Here is a 14,748-nt window from a genome sequence, read left to right on the forward strand (position 1 = left end):
CCTGCACCACAGCCTCACTGTGTACGGGGCAAAGAGGTTAAAAAAAATCCCTACAGGGATCAATGAAGTATCACATTATTATTATCATTACCATTATGACAGATAAGGGTCACAGTCAAGGAGAAAACTCAGTTGGCACTGCCCCTTCATCAACACTCCCTTCGCAGTGTAGAGCATCTAATATTCTATTACAATGACGGCAATTAACAGAGAAATGATAGCGACCCAGTGACAATGGACAAATTTGTGACAACCCTTTCAATTGTTCTTTTGTAGAGGAAATCTATATCATTGTCTGGGAACGTTGAGCTGCAATGTGCTGCATCCACGCTTCAGCGCTTTTACAAGTGGTGGTTTAACGAGGAGCAGAGGGCAAAATTTCAGCTCCCTATAAGCTCCTGCAATTACACAAGGTGGCAAAAGGGACAGTGTCCTTAAGTGTGAGTGTAGATGGACGAGCTATGTTTTCAGTTCCACGGCAGAAGGCCGAGCCAGCTACGTTTAATCTGGAACACAAGCTCGCTCTTTCCCAAAAGGAATATTCCTTATTATAATGGATGAGTGGCAACCCTCAGCAGAACTGATACAAATGCACGACTGGAGTGCAAATTTAACACACAACACACACACACACACACACACACACACAGAAAAAGCACAGTGATGTAGGGTGAAGAGGCGCTTGTCTAATGTCTACTCTGTCAAACCCATTTCTCTTTATTGTTCTTACAGTAAATGTCTGTTTTAAAGTTTCTTCTAACAAAACCTGATTCTTCAACTCATTTATAAATATAATTTTTCTCCTAATGATGATTTTTAAAAAAGCAATGTGATGGTTTCTATTATATTCTTGGACTGCTGATGGGTTAGATAGAGAGACACAAGAATAAAGAACTTGACTTAATAACAGACACTCACATATTTACATGTTATATAGTATATGATTATACTATGAATGACGCCCACTGTATGGTAACACAGGGGATGAGCTGAGAGGGTTCATGTACACAGTTCAATGTATTTTTTATAGCTAATTATCAAAAACTGACAGCAACAGAAAAATGTGTTTTTCAAATGTTTTTCAGTTTTTCATCCGACAGAAATTATTGTGTATGTAATTATTAATGATATACACCATGGGCTGAATGTCAACACTTATTCTAGTAACTTTCCTTCATGTTGACATTAACAAAATGGCTTGAGAGGAACACTTGAGGAAGACAATTCCTCATATCTGTCAGGATTACATATTTATGAGGTCCCCAGCTCAGCATCCAAGGAGGTCGCTATGGTGATACAAACTGATGTATATTCTAACAATGAACTTTGTGTGTCAAAGAAAGCCTCAGAGCATTGTTGAAATGGTTAGTACTGATCCCACCACAGAGCTCTGTACAGCTTTCAGATCAGCAAATACACAATTAAAAAGGCAGTCATGCTGAGGCCACTCTAATCAATGTACTGTTACAAAGAAATGTAATGAAAGGATGATGGAGTGATGCCTTCAGGAGGCTGCTGCATTGTTAGGGCAGAGCGCAACACTATTGTGGCAAAACAATATTTTATTAGTACATCTCTAGTGCAGCCAAACCAGCCTCAAAACAGAGAAGCAGCTAAAAAAAAGAATATTTTCTTGTAAACAAACCACATTTCTGCTAAATACTATTTTATGTCTGCTGCACTCTTAAGTAATGCCAATTATGCTTCATACAAATGTGATACTTGTTTACCATTCTCTTACTCCTCGCTACGATGACAGGTAAGGTAGATTCTGTCTGTTCCGTCCTTCAAATCAGCTGTCAGTATTACACAGCATATTGTATCATTTGAGCCTTTCATATAGAATAAAATCCCGCTCAGGACGGCTTTTGAAGTCGGCTCAGAGGTGATGTACTGCTCATTTAAAACTGCCACTTTTATGCAAAACAGGAGATGGTCTGTAAGGTGGTTCCTTCCTATACGAATGGGACTTCAGTACGTCGTGGTGTCTGGGCTTGTGTTTGTCCTCACAGAGACATGTCCACACAGTTGAGCTCAGTATGCTTGAGGAACTAAGCCTTGGTCTCGTCCATCAATCCGCCTGTCTTCCTTTGCCAAGCTGCAGGGAACTACCCATTATGGAGTCATTTTATTAATAGGGCCCCTTTCCTCTCCGCCACACTCTTGCAGAGTGCCTCCTCATTCTGTCAGAATGGAGTATGCCTGCAAGCTACCTCCATGAAACTGCTGCACCAGGGCCCTCCCTCACTCTCCCATGTGAAAGCACAGGCTGGGAAATATTGAGCTTTCAAGCTAAAATAGTATTTGGAGAGGTGAGCAATCCCTAAGCCCTAGAGCAAACAGTTTAACATTGAGGCCTTATTTAAAATGATGTCCTTCCTCCTGGAAAGCCAGATCAGATTTCTCTTTTAGTAGACACACACACACACACACACACACACACACACACACACACACACACACACACAAATACACATAAAACACATCTTAAACAACTGCCCCTTCTTCCTTCCTTGTTAATGTAAATATAGCTGCAAGCAGCAATGACTGGAGGCCAGAGAGAGGTCAGAGGATACGATGAACTGTTTGGGGAGACTGTGAAAACACGACGTGGAGGGTGTGAGGCAGAGCCGGGAAGAGGGTTGTTTAAATGGGCAAATAGGTTGAACATGTGAGGAGGTTTCAGAGGACGAAAAGGATTGCACTGGAATAGTCAACGTGGGGTTAGATACACGACGTCTATTAGACACATTACTCTTTTAATATCGGAAAAGTTCATTAACCCCTTGACAAATTCACATATCTCATGCTGTGCTTGTTTGGAACTGAAATATTCTGACAGTCAAGAAGTGAAAGGGTCATTTCTGTTGACTGACACATTAAGATGCACCAACAACAAGATCCGCCTCAGATACATATCCCAGTCATCTGCGGCATACAGCAGCTCCATTAGAATCACTTATAAACTGTTTCTACACAGAATCAATTGTTAGTTTAATTATTCCTACCCGTTCGCTCTGAGTGAGGCCGGCTCAGTATTTATAAGCTTTCCAAATTTGAACTCTAGTCAAAATCAACATGCAGAAAATAAGCGTTGTGGGTGAGTCTGTGATATGCCTCAGTGATTCAATGAAAAACTGAAAAGAAAGTTTTCACTTCTCTCCACACACCTATCCATCTCTTAGTCTTCATTTAATTGTCTGCATAGTGCGAGGTGAAAGGAATACTAATAACAATGAAACACAAGTGTCAACACTAAATTAATGCTATATTTATACTATATGTATTATCATTAATTACAAATACTTGCACTACTACTTATAAGAAATAGGTGACATGGGTTTTGAAATTGATAGCTCCATCATATCCAGTCATTTTGAGGAGACACCTGCTAATAATGCTAAATGTGCCGAGGCACCAGGGAAACCCATGCAGCTTCGGTAAACATGGAAAATTTCAGCCACACAATGGGAGGAATGAGCAAACATGTTCAGATTCAATCAGCTTATTAATGAAACGAGAAGTCTCAGCACTGCATAGTGAAATATACAGACCTGCGGCCGTGAAATACTGGCTTTACTGAGCTCTTCCTCAGAGTCAAGGAGCAACTAAGTAGAAATTAACCCAGTCTGAAAGAGAGCGAGTGACTTTGAGAAAAAGTGTCTTTGCTCTTTTCCACATGTGAATCAAAGTGCTGGGCTTGAATCGGCGAGGTCGATATCAGCTCCTTTGTTGGTGATGAGAATACTCAGGAATGCAAAGGGCCCCTTACTGCACCTTTGTGGCTGCCTGAGCTTTAACTAAATGACACAGCTAGTAATGCCTTTGAATAACCATCTGGAAAATAAAAAGTAATAACAGACTTTCTGTATTCATGAATCAGTGAAAGCGCTCAATGACAGTATGCTCTAATGTTCACAGGTTCGATGAACATAAATCTCTCTCAGGAGACAGGGTGTGTATTATGTACTTTGATATCAATAGGTGAACAAGAGGGATAAAATGAGCTGCTAGCTTGAGCTGAATAACATTCATTTCACTCACAATGGCCACCATCCCTAATACCTGCAGTGTTTTACTTAGATTAGGCTTAAGCTTTTTTAAAAGGCCATTTCAGTAATTTGACATTTCTCCCCAGAATGGGAGAGAATGAGCACTGATAAAAACTTTTTTTTTTTCCCCTTTTCATGCAAAACACTTTCATCTGTCATTTGGTGATAGCCCGTCTCTCTTTGTCAGCATAAATACGGGAGCCCCTATTTGAATATGGTTACACATCCCTCTATTTATTAAAGCTTGGATTAACATGACAGGAAGTTTTGTCTGGGGGCTCTTTAAGATGGCTCAGAGAGCAATCTGGTGACAGTAATAGGATCCAGCTAATATACTTGACTGATGCTCCTTTCCCAGTGTTATAAAGCAGAACAATGGGAGTGGGGTACTGGGAGTGAATACATTGTGTTTTGTAATAGTGTGTGTGTGTGTGTGTGTGTGTGTGTGTGTGTGTGTGTGTGTGTGTGTGTGTGTGTGTGTGTCTGGGTGGACGAGGGTTCGCTAATCAGCCAGAATACCATCACTTAGCAAATATAAGGGCTGGAGAAATAAAAATACTAAAGGTCACAGAGCAATTCCATCAGGACAACGATGCTACAATTAACTGAATAGACAAAGGCTCTGACATTAGTGAGAGCTATAATCATGTTTAACTCCAGTCTCTGCGAGTTTGTAGAGATTTGTTAAAGGTTGGCTTTAAAAAAATAAACAGTAATTCTTTTCATTACTTACTTCTTCTTGGGTTGTTATTTTGTTGCTCTGATGGAAGGTGTTCAGAGAATACTGATCCTACCAACTATAGCCAGTTCCTGTCTTTTCATTTTAATATGTCCAGTTTTACTTTATTTATATTTCCATGAATAGGGATCACATTTATAAAAAAAAAAACTATTGTAAAAATGACTGACGATGAGAAATGACAACAGAGCTGCAACACTTAGTCGATTTATTAATTAGTTGGGCAACAGAAAATGTTTTCAAGCTGAAATACTAAAAGTTTGATGGTTCCAGTTTCTTAAATGTGAGAATTGACTGATTTTCCTGGTCTTTACATTACAATTAAATGAATACCTCAGTTTATCACTGTTAGTCAGTGATGGCCATTTCTAATTCGAGCAAGCTTTTAATTAATCGATCAAAAGAAATATTGGCAAATTAATTGATAATGAAAACTTTCTTTTATGCTATAAGAATAAATAAATATATCACAGTCATTTAACTTGAATATATATATATATATATATATATATATATATTTATGGCCGTTCATATTTGGCAGACTCACAACAAACTTCACTGTGATCCATGTTTGTTGTTTTCCTGTGGTTAGATCTACTGCTGTCAATATCAGCATGCTGAGAGGCACTTGCTCGTAGACATTTCCATATGTCAGATAGTTGCTGTGGATGGACAGTGTGTGTGTGTGTGCGTGTGTGTGTGTAAGCTGGGTTAGCAGATCAAACACACATCTGTTTGAGAGATAGAGAGGAATCTGTGTTTCTCCCCCAAACCTCTCCATACTAATTAACGATCCACTGATAGTGGCCAAATGCCAACTGTCATTAGCACCCAAAACAACACAAGCACACAGATGTAGATGCACACACACTCAAACACAGATGCTATGCGGTCACCCACACCAGACCACCACCAGCCATCTGTGGATTAGATACATAAACACAATGTTCTGTATCTCACTGCTCTCCAAGAACAACCAGCAGCAACAGTAACAGGAAGAACTAGATTAATAATAGTCAACTAAGTGACAATCTGATCTGTACTGTAGAAGACTCGATCACAGGCTCTGTCTGTTAAACAGTTCGTACTTATATCCTTCAAGACATGAATGACAACCTCAATTCTCGAGTAGCTGTGGACCTTTGACTTCTTCACTGATAGTGCCATTTGCGTGCTCTCAAGCAGTATGCATGGTAAAAGCATCTGACAGCTATCTTGATTTTATTTAGCGGGGATCTCAGCTATGCCTGTATCTAAAAGAATATGCCACCCACTCTTTCTGTGTCTGCGCGGGTTCCCTCTGCCTGAATCTGTCACTCTCCGCCTGGTGACAGGGTCAGATAGAAAGAGCAAAGCGGTGAGAGGTGTGACACTGTGAGCAGATGAGGGTCTCCCTGTATGGAGGCCCCCAGCATGACACCCATCACAGCCACACAGACAGTCACCGCTTGGTCCGTATGAGGCCAGAAGCCTACGGACCTCCAGGAAAAGATTGACGTTTGAGTTGTGCTATTGGTAATCAAACTGAGCCAATACGTCCATTAACACCAGAACTATTCAGGGATCATACAAAGGACATACCGTACTGACAATCACTTCCGCTTGCTGTGATATTTGTCTGCATGTTGAAGTGTGTTAATAGCTACCTGTGCTTATAAATGACACCAGCTAAAGGGAAAGCATCAAGCTAAAATTCTGAGTGGAGTCTTGTCTCGTCTGTCTTCCTCTCTCTCCCTGTGCAGCCTGCCTGCCGCCATCTCACGACAGCATCTCTCCATCTCTCACAGCCCTCTGATCTCTGTGTCAACAGGCGACACCAGCAGCTCACACTAACTCAGCACGCATCAGCCCATCTGCAAGGCAAACCATCTACAAATGCATTTAGCATAGACTTTGGGTACGATTAATGGCACAGTTAGCGAATACTGTAAGTGTTGATGTCTTTACAGCTGACAAGGTACCACTTGAAGGTGCCTTCCCTGGCAATAAAGACAGCTAGTGAACCCCTCCGCAGATATTCTCCATGAGACTGGGAATTTACGAGCAGCAGGTAGGAGATCAAAGCTGTTGCTCTGCAAACACAAAGATTTATTCAACTCATCAAGAATTGTCACAATATTTCCTCAGCGGCCTCCTATCTCGGTGTGTGTCTGTACTGATGGGGGTTTATTAGTTGTCAGTGGGGCAGGTGGGAGGTTGTCCAGCTCAGGTCCAAACTCATACAGAGGTTGTGATGACAGGATCCGGAGCACTCTGTGGTAACTCAGTGGAATTCAAATGCCAATCCCTCTGCCCAGCACCATCTCCCCTCTCTCTCTCGTTTGTCACATCTCCCTCTCTCTTCCCTCCCCTCTCCCCCAGTGTTTGTCAGGGTTGGTGATTAGCTGTCACCCTCTGCAGAAGCAGATAACACCCCACACAGCCTGTTTCCCCTCTGGGAGCATGCACACACGTAAAACACACAAACAAATACACAAGTGTGTGCACATGCATGCAAACTAAAGACACTTCAAAATTCTGTGGAATGCCGTCAGAAAGGTGGAGTTTATCACGTTTTCACTGCATTTACAGAGATACAGTCGTACTCATCCACGCTAACACTGAAGCAACATTTAATTCTGATGTCGACAAATATTAAATACATCAATTAATATTGTACATAATTCCAGTTCTTATCTAATTCTGGTTCATATTCCTTCATTTTCAGCAGATAATGAACGGTTATTTGTCATGGCTGTCTCTCTGGTGAAAAGGCAAAATAGAAACATTATCTGTCTTCCCATGTGCAACCAATGTTGAATGTCCTCTGTTTCAGACTTGAACTCACCAGTATTAGTTGATTTTGAGGCAGCATGACTTTAATATTTGTGTGAGGGACGTGTGGTGTAAATTATTTCTGTATGTAGAAACCATACATGTTGACTGTGGACATCGACTCTCCATTTTGGCCTCTGTGTTGACTCTGTTGAACACTTGCTCCAGTCCACCATGTTGTCACCACTATGCACTAGGGATGGGCACTTGAAGAAATTTCCTTATTCGATCATCAGGAAAATTAACGATCAATTATAGATTCATTACTAAATGTTGTTAAAAAATGCCTGTGGCAGAAAATACTAAAGAAAGCTTCTTTTTCCTCAATGAAATCTTTATTCAAAGATGAGATTATAGTCCAACAACAATCCTCTTAAACACGGCAGTGAAAGTTTAATAGTTTAACTACTAAACAGAACAAAAAAGATATGCAGCGCTCCTAAAGGCAGCGGAGCCTGAGGCTCTGAGCCAAACCTCTTAACAAATAACAAGCCAAAGCTACGGCGCTTATACACAGCGTTGCAATGTTTACAATGAGCTTCGTTATTTTTCAGCTAAAAATGTTCCCACACCAAACTTCGCCCTGCTCTCTTCATGTTAACCTGCCATGTCTACGGGAGCCGAGTATTCATTTCTCTCTGTTGACAATTTAAATTGCGCGGCAGCTGGTTGCTTCCACATAATGAAATTCATCGCATCCCTTCAGGACACATTACACAACATGACCTCGTGGATACACGTTAGATCGATCAGATTCCACGTCATCGACAAAATTCTTAAAGATCAATTATCGATCATCGATTAATCATGCCCACCCCTACTACGCACTCATGTTGACTCGTGAGTAAAAACTTTGCTTATGGAATAGATCAGTGGTTCTCAAAGTGGGGTCTGGGGAACCCCAGGGGTCCTTGATGGGGTTCCTCAGGATTCCCAACTCAATGGGGAATCATTTATTTTAAGTACCACAATGGCAGAATGTGTGAGTGCTTCAGTCATGGGTTTCAAACACTTTCTGTAATAAAAGATCTAAAAGAAAAGTCTTATCAGGGTCCTTGATGTGAAAAGTCTGAGAACCACTGGAATAGATATCTAGTGTCATGTCTCCACTTCCTATAACTGAACCAGTTCCAACTAAGAAGCCCCAGTTTATAGTTTCACATGTAAAGTCAGTCAGTAATAGTGTGTCCAAAACTCCACAAAAAACATTGTGTCAGGGAGCAAAGCTTCAAAGATACAGTCAGATGTGCCCCTCAGTCTGTTCCCCTTTCATGATTGTATGCTATTTTCATTACACTCTGATCTACTTGTGTCAGAGTGTACTTTGACTAAAAGCTAAAAGCCAAGTGGCTCGTTAGCAGCTCTCATGAATCCATCCAGCTAGCGGCGATCTCTCTATGATTCAGACTATTTTCACAACTTCAATTCTAGACATAGACAGATAGGTTTATCTGGATGTTCTCCACTTTAATGTTATAAGTCAGTTCAAGCTTCCAGCATAAATGTCCTCTGGTGCCGTTTCTTGTACCTAAAACCAGGAGAATACCCATTGCTGCTCCCTTCTACTGATAAAACAACCAACAACAAGTTCAACATTAGATTTTCAGAAACAAACAAGACCAGGACCTGAAAAAAACATGCAGCAAAAAGTCCTTCTTTGAACACTTTCATGAACAACAGAACAAACTGCCTCCTCATTCATCTCACTCCCGCACTTACACACAACTTCATCTCTCACACAAGTCACTCAGATTTTTGAGGAATCATCAAAAGAGACAGTCTAACCAGGACACACAAGAGGTGCCAGAGAAAGTGCTGAGTCTTCAGCCCCTTCTGCATGTAGTATTTACAAGTGGAGAGAGCTCCAGTGACTAAGGGTTGCTATTTTTGAAGCAAATGTGCAGGCCCAGTCAGTATTCCTCCAGTGTTACTCCAGGTGACTTGTGCCCTTTCCATCTAGGTGATAGGTGCTGCATTAGTTAATCAGGGTATGCAGTGATGTTGTGAGTATTAAAGCATTGTGTATCTGTCTATTTCCCATGTATATTAATTGTTACAAAGGCTTACAGTGACATTTAAAGACATGCTACTATAAATACTTGTTAAACGTCCTGCCAGCAGTAGAATAGTGCAGTGTATTCATAACAATAGTTATGGGTTTAATCTACTTAAAAGCAACAAGTCTGCACAACCTGCTGTCCCACAACATCTGAAGCACGCTGACATCTGAAGTAAGCTGATGTCTGAAGTAAGCTGACGTCTAAAGTAAGCTGATGTCTGAAGTAAGCTGACGTCTAAAGTAAGCTGATGTCTGAAGTAGCTGACGTCTGAAGCACGCTGACGTCTAAAGTAAGCTGATGTCTGAAGTAAGCTGACGTCTAAAGTAAGCTGATGTCTGAAGTAAGCTGACGTCTAAAGTAAGCTGATGTCTGAAGCATGCTGACGTCTGAAGCAAGCTGATGTCTGAAGCATGCTGACGTCTGAAGCAAGCTGACATCTGAAGTAGCTGACGTCTGAAGCAAGCTGACATCTGAAGTAGCTGACGTCTGAAGCACGCTGACGTCTGAAGCAGGCTGACGTCTGAAGTACGCTGACGTCTGAAGTACGCTGACGTCCGAAGCACACTGATGTCTGAAGTAAGCTGATGTCTGAAGCACACTGATGTCTGAAGTAAGCTGATGTCTGAAGCACACTGATGTCTGAAGCACATTGACGTCTGAAGTAAGCTGATGTCTGAAGCATACTGACGTCTGAAGCACGCTGACGTCTGAAGCACGCTGACGTCTGAAGTAAGCTGACGTCTGAAGTAAGCTGACATCTGAAGTAAGCTGATGTCTGAAGTAAGCTGATGTCTGAAGCACACTGTCATCTGAAGTAAGCTGACGTCTGAAGCAAACTGAGGCATACAAAAATTCAAACCCAAAAAACACAGCCCCCTCATTCGGGGGTGTCAGCACAGGGTTGTCTGGCAAAAAGGTTGAACCTGACCCAACATTCAAAATGTCACCCCACAACATGCTGTGTTTGCCAGTCTAACACATGCAACTGCACACTCCTGGCAGATTGTAGTACAACATGAAGACTGTATTTCTACTGTTTATCTAGATTTATAAACCTCTGCTGAGTGTGATAAACTCTGATAAACCTCAAAACTCATGGACCTGCACCAAAACTGGACTTCAGGGATCATATTTCAAGTCTCAGTCATACCTGAAGCAACATACACCCCGAAACTGTACCTGTTTCAATGCAGGGCTTCTTCTGCTCTGAACAATGCTATGGCAAGTAAAATAACTCTCCATGTGTATTTATGCATGTAAGATGCAAACAGATACAACTCAAAGATTTAATGCAATGACACTGGTAGTAGTTACTGAACTGACTGAGTTTTCCAGTCCAGATCTACACGGACTTTCTACAGACTGAGGACTGACCTGAGGCGTTACCCATCTTTGAACTTGCCCTTCATTTCATTTGAAATACACACCTGTAAAGATTTGAGACTGAATTCTGCACCATTGTGATGCCATGACAGTGACAATCCGTCCACAGATGTGTGTGTGTATATATATATATATATATATATATATATATATAGTGTGTGTATGTGTGTGTATAAGCACAAGCCAAAGTACTTAAAACCACCTCTGTGGTAGGTCCCGCTACAATAGACATCTCCAGCACCACATTTTGACGTGATGAGACACACACAGACTCACAAGGTGAAAACAAAACCAGCCTCACTGTCGCTGCTGGTAACACTCTCCTGTATTGTGGTTATGTTAATGCTATGGAGCTTCAAGCTGATGCAAGCACAACTAGCAGCCAGATCCATTCAAAAGCCTCCCTATGACACCTCTAGTGAACCCAGCGGTGTGCTTTTCATTATTTAATAGAAAACACCAGGACTCTGATTCAACACCAAAGCACATGGTATAATTCAACATTAGTCGTATAACATTTTGTTTGATCAAGAGGTTGGGCAGATAGTGCCTCAGCCCAGTGCACAGTACAACTCTCCATTGGCACCCAACAAACAATACCACAGGTTTAACTTGAAATTAATATAGCAGGATAGGATCACCTTGCCTTCTTCTCCTCGTATCATCTCTGCTGCCACAACACAAAGAAGGATTGAAATGTAGCAGATAATATACAGCGTGGCTTTATCTGCTGCCCCTAAGCAGCTTTACTCAAAGGAAAGCTCAAACAATGTTGGCTAATCATAGCATTTCAAGAGTCAATGTGTCATCTTGAAATTGTCAAGAACAAGAGGTGATTTCCTCGGAGATGAAACCCTGTTATGGATGCACAATAGAAAAGTAGGGTGCAGGGGAGCAAGGGGGTGAATCAGTGATGACACAGAGAGAGGGAGAGAGAGAAAGAGCGCATGGAGCACAGAGAGCACAATGAAGACAGCAAGACAAATACAGACAAAGAAAGACATATGAGATCGTGCCCCTGCCTCTGTGTACATATGGTGAAACGTGCTGGAGCAGAGAAAGACCAACACATTGAGATAAGCCCCTTTGCTCAGGCTTCCTTTTAAGGGTGATTTGGCAGCTCGGCCTCATGTCTGTTGGCAGGCAGGAACGTATGCCCCCAATCATCTGCTGATCGCTGAATTACTGCATGCCTTTTATTTTTTTTTATTTCCTTTTAACACCATTGGATGATTTAGTGAGGTACTTGGAACACACACAACAGGAACAAACAACTTTACATTCATCACTGGCATAAAGCTGGCTGGCTTCACAGGCAGGTATTCAGCTTTACTGGCAGAGCTAATCAAACTCTACCGAAACAGGCTCAACAATACATTTCTTTTCTCATCAGAGCGGCTTCTGTCTGTTTTCATGATAAACAATCAGTTTGGGCTCATGCTCAAATGAAGAGACTGGTGAGTCTGTTGCACCCTGTGGTTGGGCGCTGCTTCCTCTCAGTGTATACAGGAGGTGATGCATTTGCCATATTAGGTAACTACGTCAATGAAATTACTTTACAGTCAGCAGGCGATATTTATAGTAGAAGCACTGTATGGCAGAAGCAGCTCCACAGGAGTGTCTCCAACAGTCTGCCAGAACAAAACACCATGTCTTTCCAGTGCCACTTCATTTCAATTTATAGATACTTCACATATGAAGCATCAGAAATTAATTTATACTAAATATGGTATGAAAATGCTTCTACACATGGAGATGGGTTGATGCTTTCCATTATATACTTACAATAAGTTGTGGTCAACTAAGGCAACCTACTGTCAACGTATGTAACTAAGGAATACAGATTCAAGGGACAGGAATGAAGTGTGACTGTGACCAGACAGGAAAATAATCTACGTAATCCAGATCGAAGCCCTAAAGGCTTTTATAGATCGACGGCATAGATTTTCTCTCTGTCCCCATTTCTACCTGGCTTAGGTTTAATTCAACTCAATTAAATCAACCCATGAGCCCAGGAGTTCGCAGAGAAAGCAATCATTCATCTTTGTGGCGAGCCACTTCATCTGAGCAAAAAACAACAAAAAAAAAACCAAAACGGCCCCTACTCTGCTCCATAGACACCATTAGGCCACTCAATATAGTTACAGCCATGCCAGCTCTGTTCTAATTACTCCAGTTGACATCTAACAAACAGCTCTTCATGGATGCGCTGGCCTCACTCTCACTTAAACAAATGTGGTCATCTTGTCTTCGATGGCTGTTGTCATCATGAATTAGAAGGTTACATTCAGAAAAATAAAAAGTTATCTTTCAACAAGCTCTGTGAAGGTGGAGGATCAAGAAACACAGCCAGAGGTAAATCTGTTCTCTACACTACACACCGCAGCTTTAATGTAAGACAATCAACACAGCCACAGTAGCTATAAGGGATTGTCCTTGAGTGACTGCCACAGAAATCTCTCCCTCATCATGACTACATCAGGCAGCTGCTCACACACACACACGCACACGCATGCGCGCGCGCACACACACGCGCGCGCACACACACACACACACACACACACACACACACACACACACACACACACACCCCTTCAACAGATACATATTTCATGAGCTATGGTAAACACACTTCTCTCACCAATGCCAATCTAGCATTGAATAATACATTCATAGTGGATCGGCTAATGAATTGAGAGCTTGCCCGAGTGAAAAGAAGAAAGCAAATAACCAATACTCAAAGTAGAAATAGAATTAATGAGCGGTTGTGAACGCTCAAATACACGGTTGTGGATGCTGCTCAGAAAGCTGGGCCATTTCTGTCCTCCACCTAACCTTTGTCTCTGGTCAAAGTTGTACATTAATGAATGCAGGAAAGGTTTCATAGACTTCTCTATGATTGTGGATTTCACAGATGTGTAAATGACGCTACGTGAGATGCTGTGAGTGAAGCTTTGATCTGCTATTCCACGAGCCAAGTTCTACAACAAAAGGCGAGGAAATCCTGAGCTCAGACAAGCATTGTGTAATCTAGTAGAACCTCTCTATGTCTGATCCTCCTCCGCTCTGCTGCCTGTCTCGGCAATCAGTCTAGCTGCCCACACTTAGACGTGCCCCATTGGCAAGAACATAGACCACGACTGGAACCTCCTCTTCCCGAACACACAGTTGTATGCAAAAGGTTTGGCACCTGCAGGCAAATTACATATTTTGTTGATTTCTGACTTGAAAAAAAGTAATTACAACCCTGCACCAAACAGACATTAAAATGAGCCTCCCTTCAAATGTTAATGCACTATTCCTTTTTTTCTTTTTCAAGAAAAACTGAAATAAATGAAAGAGCAATTGTGGCATATGCAAAAGTCTGGGCACCCTACTACTTCTTATTAATCACTCATTAACAACTTCACTGACTCATTAGACCTCAACTGACTTGTTAGGACTCATGAGGCAGGTCAAGAATCGTCATTAGGAACAATCAGCTGATCACTTTTCCAGAGATGATGAATTCTCTGACTCAGCTCCTCTCAACAACTGGCTGAGGATCTGAAAATGATGCTGATTGATGCCTTCAGATAAAACATACCCAGGCATTTCCACTGTCTGAAATGTCATTAAGAGATGTCAGTTAAGGGGGAGTGAGATGTGGAAGACCAAGAAAGCTTTCAGACAGAACTGCAAAGGGAGGTTATTAAGTACT

General features: G+C 41.6%; 1 protein-coding gene across 11 annotated transcripts in view; it reads right to left on the bottom strand.

The window, feature by feature from the left end:
• The window catches only part of msi2b (musashi RNA-binding protein 2b), a 220,734-nt gene that overhangs the window by 101,637 nt on the left and 104,349 nt on the right, over positions 1-14,748 (bottom strand). The window lies entirely within an intron of this gene.

Source organism: Seriola lalandi, unplaced genomic scaffold (assembly GCF_002814215.2).
Source record: "Seriola lalandi dorsalis isolate HSWRI2012SDOR001 ecotype SW California unplaced genomic scaffold, Sedor1 jcf7180002054581, whole genome shotgun sequence".
Classification (NCBI taxonomy): Eukaryota; Metazoa; Chordata; class Actinopteri; order Carangiformes; family Carangidae; genus Seriola; species Seriola lalandi.